The following is a 5,848-nucleotide window of genomic DNA, read 5'->3' as shown; positions in this document are numbered from 1 at the left end:
GAGGAACACCCCTCCCCCCACATGTCCCCACCTCTCCACCCCCTCGCCATATTCCCCCATACTACTATGAAACTACCACAGCCTGAGACACCACCCCGAGACAGTGGGAGGTTCAAATGGGGTTGGGGGTGGACAAAAAAAAGCAAAAATTATTTCAAAAAAGAAAAATTAATGTCTCCCACCCACTCTTCCCAAAAAAGAATGTTTTTGCTCTGTTTCAAATGAGAAGAAAAGAAAAAAAAATCAAATTGACAAGCGACAGTGGTTGGTTTTTGTAAATACTTCTTTTTTTGTTATATACAGTACAATACAAGCAGCAAAAGTATTGATTGCAGTGTGCCATTTTTCTATATAAGTTTCCTCTCCTTGCATATATATGGATGTAATGATTTGTTCATTTTCATGTTTGTTCATTTCAGCCTGAGAATCATTTCAGGCGTAGGTGTTTGTTGTGAGTTTGCCAGCTAGCTGATGTTTGCTGCGACTGGCTGCGTCCTCATAAGGCTTGCATCCTGGCTCTGTTCCCTTATCCCTTCAAGTGGGCACTTACTCATTTGACCCTGCGGATCTGGAAACAAAATTGGATCCGTGTTTGGTCGGAGTGATTTTCCATCCAGTTTATGCCAATGTTCCAATTAGCAAGGGACAAGTGCAGGAAAGTTGGCACAAGGAAAGGGGACAGTTTGCTTTCTGTGGGGACTGCAAGCAATCGCTGCACATACACTCCTGTGAGGTAGATGGTGACTGTACCACAGGAGAACACTATAGCATTTAATGAGCCCATCCCCATCCTCCTTCCCTCCATCTGCAACCTCTCCATCTCTCCACATACATACATACCGTAGAAGCACTCACTCACACGCTCTCCACATGGGCAGGCATTTAGCCAATCATAGCACAGAGCTCAGCGGGAGCTCGCTAAATTCTGTCCATCTGGCACCGGAAAGCTCACATAACATCCCTTACCAATGGCGGGCCTCTTATATTCCTCAGAAACAAGCTTCCAAACACATTTCTAATCATGTTTTACTGTAATATACGAGACAACTGAGATTTAAGTGCATCTGAAGAATGATGGAGCGCAAAAAAACTTCACCTGAGATCAGACTGTGAATCTTACACTGGAGAAAATACAAATAAATGCCACCGTTCTCCATTTCATAGAGGCTAGAGTAGTGCTCAACATCATCAGCACCTACTGGAATCATTGCACTTCACTCCAAGACACTGTAAATGCCACTGAAAGGTCGGCACAAGAAAGATATTGAAGCCATAAGGTATCGCTGCAACAATGATTCATGAACACAGTATTGCCATCTGTAAAGGTGTATATGAGTGTATTAAAGTATCCAAATAGTTTGTTTACCAGGGGTGTTGAAGCCTCAGGTTGAACCCTGTCGCTCACACGCACGGTATTGGCCCATAGATGTGTGTGAGTGTGTGTGTGTATTTCAGAAAGGGCGGGTAGATAAGTGAATGTTTGTGCCATGTGAAATTGACCCGGTGAAGTATAAACCAACACCACTACAGTGTGTAACAGCTGTCACAAGTACATCACAGACAGTGACTATCCTACCTGCCTCTCTCGCTCTCTCTTTCTCTCCTCTGTCCATCTGTGTGTTTCCCCCTCTCCACATATATCTTTGTGAGCAAGCAGTGGTTAATAAAGATTTGGGGTTCAGTGAATAAAACTGACTTTGAGAGTGACTTCTTTCAGACATTGCCATCAGGCATGTTTCCAGTAGCGCGTTCAGGTAGTGCCATTTGATTTCCTTAACAATCTAAAACAATATATCAGATTGACGATTGTTTTCATTGTAGATTAACTATATTATATTTACCATTAATCATTTATTCATTTGGTTTATAGGAGTCTATAAAATCAGAAAACAATAGAAAATGCTGATCCTAATTTTTACACTTTAATCACATCTTATGCAATTCATATTCATTTGCAAGGGCTGCAATCCACTCAGCTTCACCAGTTTCAGGGCTCTGCCATTGTGAATGCTGTCCCACTGATATGGCTTACTGACCCACTTAAATGGAAGCCATAGTTAATGGAATCAATTATGCTTTCTGTGCTTTCCTGCAATGACAAGTTGAGATTCGTGCAGTGAAAAACCCATTCATTGTGATCACAAGCTGAGAAAAGGGATGTGAAAATAGTCACACTTAAGAAGCTCTAACTAGTGAGTTTTTTTTGATAAATGTCTGACACAATTAATCAAATATCAAAATTGCTGTTGATTGATATTTTCTTAAATCAGGTAATCCACTGATCAACTAGCCATTTCAGCGTCAAATATTGAAACTGAAATATTATTAATCATTTAAGAGGAAATGTGTGACAACTTGTTCGTTAGAAGACTTTTTTTATCAACAAGGTTGCACATATCATATATCCAGTTCTTTACCAGTAGTAGGGCAAAACTAAACACACTTACTACTTGTACATTATTTACATTCCATTAGATTTTTTTATACATCTACTCCACAACATTTTTCACTTCACTACTGCTAGTCACTGTAAAACATTGTAAGCTGGTTTAACGTAGAAACATTGGCACCCCTGCTCTCTTAAAGGTCCAGTATGTAACATTTAGGAGGGTCTAATGGCAGAATTGAACATAATATTCATATGACTGGTCCCAGTAGTGTATAATAACCTTCATACAGTTATTGTTATACTTTAGTGACCTTATTTTGAATCATCTCAAATGCCGCCCATGGATTCTGCCATGTTTCTGCATTAGCCCAGAAGGGACAAACCAAGGACTGGTTTAGGATGGGAGTGTTTGCAATTCTCACAAGTTTTTCAGCCATTGCAGTTTGCCCTTGCAAGGGGAAGGTGAAGCAACAGAGTTGCAATCTGCAACTACACCGCAAGATGCCAATCAATCCTACACACTGGACCTTTAAAAGCAAAAGTAAACAGTATGGAACAGAATGGCTCCCATCAGTGTTATATTACATTATATATAACATTCATGTTACGTATACATTTTTATGAAAAAAAGTCAACTTTAAATTCATCATCTTCTGCAGGTCTTGTCTTATATGCAAGTCTTTCTCCCTCTTTTTCAATTTGTGATGTCACAGCCGAATGCGGAATTCGATGTTATAGCAGAATACTGAAATGTTTTTGATGTCAAAGTGGAATGCTCAAATGTTTGTGATGTCATTGCAGAATTCTTACATCAATGTGATGTCACAGCGGACTGCGGAATGTGATGTCATAGAACAATGCTCACATCTTTGTTATGTCATATAGGAATTTTGCTGTAATAGAGGAATGCTCATGGCTTTGTGATGTCACAGCTGAATACTTACATCTTTGTGATGTCATATAGGAATTTTGATGTACTAGCGGAATACTCATGGCTTTGTGATGTCACAGCGGAATACTTATTATTTGTGATGTCATAGAAAAATTCTCATATCTTTGTGATGTCATAACAGCATGCAAAATGTGATGTCACAGCGGAATGCACACTTCCATTTGTTATGTCAAAATGGAATGTACACTTTCAATTGAATTGTGATGTGAAATCCAACAAGTGAAATCCCACGGGACTTCAGCGCTACACTTGTTGCGGGTAAATGCAGAAGAAGAAGAGAGTAAACCTTCAGTAAACCTGGGGGCAACCACTAACTCCACAATGTCTTTGACAAGCATGAGAACTTCCCATGCCTTTTCCTCCGGAGAAACATACTGACCAACAAAAAATGGAAGGAGCCTAATTAGGCACCAGTTCTCATGCGCATTTCCCCTGATTGTGCCTTTTGTGGAAAAGCCTTTTGTAATAGGCTGTGGCTCGTCAGTTTTGTCAGTAAAGGTGTATGTAAAGGACCTGATAGCCTGATTCAGTGTTTCTAGATTAAAATATCCCTTGGAAATCAGATCTGAAAGGCACAAAGACAACTCTACGGGGACTATGCCCTCCAGAAGATCATGCATGAGGTCAGGAGGGTAACCTTTAACAACATGAAAGTGCTCCAGTTTTGCAGTCAAAGGACAGTCTTTTTTAACACCGTACGTTCTACCCACTTCTGGGTCTTCCATGACTTCCTGCACTTGTCTGTCATGCCTGTCTTTGTCTCTGAGCTCAAAGGCACCAGAGCGCACCTCTTGTTCCTGAGTGTCACTTCTACTTGCCATGCAGAATCTGCAGAACTTATGAACAGAGAAGCTCTCGTAGAATCCTGCCAGTGCATGAGCACCTAGGTTGTCAGCAGCTACATACAAAACAGTTCCTTTCACACTTGCACCTAAGGCCTCTACGTAAACACCATCTTTTTCTAGTGACATCAGATCATGTATAAGTGGGTCCAGCACTTTAGCATAACCACATTCTTTTACAGTGGTTGTGTTGCATATAAGAGCAAGTTGGATAGAGTCGAGTGATGCTTTATATTTTCCTGGCATATTGGCAATTACCCAGTACACAGCACACATCTTATGCTTCTTCTTCGATGTTGCTAACGGATTGGCGACTTCAAAGTCATCGATGTACAGCCCAATGGCAATTGTGAACTCATCACTAGTAAGAAGGCCATTTTCTCTGAAGTATACACCATCTACATGAGTTTTGTATTCGTTTGGAACATGTATTTCTTCAGACATTGCTTTATCTAACACATCTGTCCTGCTCAGCAACTTCTGCAGCATTTGCTGTATGGGAACAAATACAACCGATTTCTTATTTTTGTCAACTACATACTCTACAGGCTTTTTTAGACACATACGATGCTCTCTTTTTTGTGGTTGCTAAGGAACCAACTTTGCCGCAAAATGTTGTCATTACGTTGGTCTCTGAAACAGCATTGCTCACCTGTTTCACAATGGACTCATCTATCTCGTAATCATACTCCTTAAGAATCATCTTCACCTTATGATGCAGAAGTGGCTCTGACAAATAATGTATATCACAAAGCTGTTTGATAACTTCCTGTACAGAGCGCTCAGGTATGTGGAGGATAGTCTGCATCTTTAAAAAAAGTGCAGCCAAGTTGTGCTCTAACTGCTTTTCCAAATCATGAAGATCTATCTCACAAGCTTCTTCACTGACATCATCTATCTCCCCTGTGTCTTCAGTTGGCATTTGCTCATCTTGCTCATCATGCTCATCACTGTCTTTGTTTTCATCACTTATGTCAACATTAACTATTTCTTTCTTGAACATCTTCCAGTTGTCTTCTCTATGTGCTTTACTTTTATGTGCATTGAAAGTTGAATACACACTGCTCTGAAATCTACAGCCTGCATATGGACACTGAACCTTTTGGTTAACTTTGAAATGTCTGCTTCGGAGGTGGGTGAAAAATTCAGTTTCAGAGCAGGGCTCAATGAATTCACACAACTGACAGCAGAATTTGACAGCTTCATTTTCTCCTGGTTGTTCCTCATGAGTTTTAGAGTGAACACGAGATATGTGCTGTTTAAGGACTTGAATGTGCACAAACATTCCTGGTGCAAACAAGGAAATGGTACTGTCCTTGTGTAACTTCCATGTTTTAATAGTAGTGTTCCATGTTTTAATAGTAGTGTTTAAATAGCCACATCCTCTTCCCACTAATAAACCCACAATATTTACACTTCCACTCCATTTTCAGCTAGCAAAAGTTACATGAACTAAGAAAAAATTACCATTATTCAACAGTGTAAAGCTTCTGAAAATAACTATTTGAAATTGGCTTGAACACAATAGCCAACAAGCTAACATTAGCTAAATAACAAAACCTTGAAGAGGCATGACAGCTAAGAGTGGGCCAAATAGCCAACTAACAAAGAATAAATCAAAATAAATCAAGAAATTAAAGCTAATTAGCTAACTAATAATGTGAG

This window comes from Morone saxatilis, unplaced genomic scaffold (genome assembly GCF_004916995.1).
Source record: "Morone saxatilis isolate NCDOM2014 unplaced genomic scaffold, NCSU_SB_2.0 Contig9, whole genome shotgun sequence".
NCBI classification, from domain to species: Eukaryota; Metazoa; Chordata; class Actinopteri; family Moronidae; genus Morone; species Morone saxatilis.
This window is presented reverse-complemented; position numbering follows the sequence as displayed.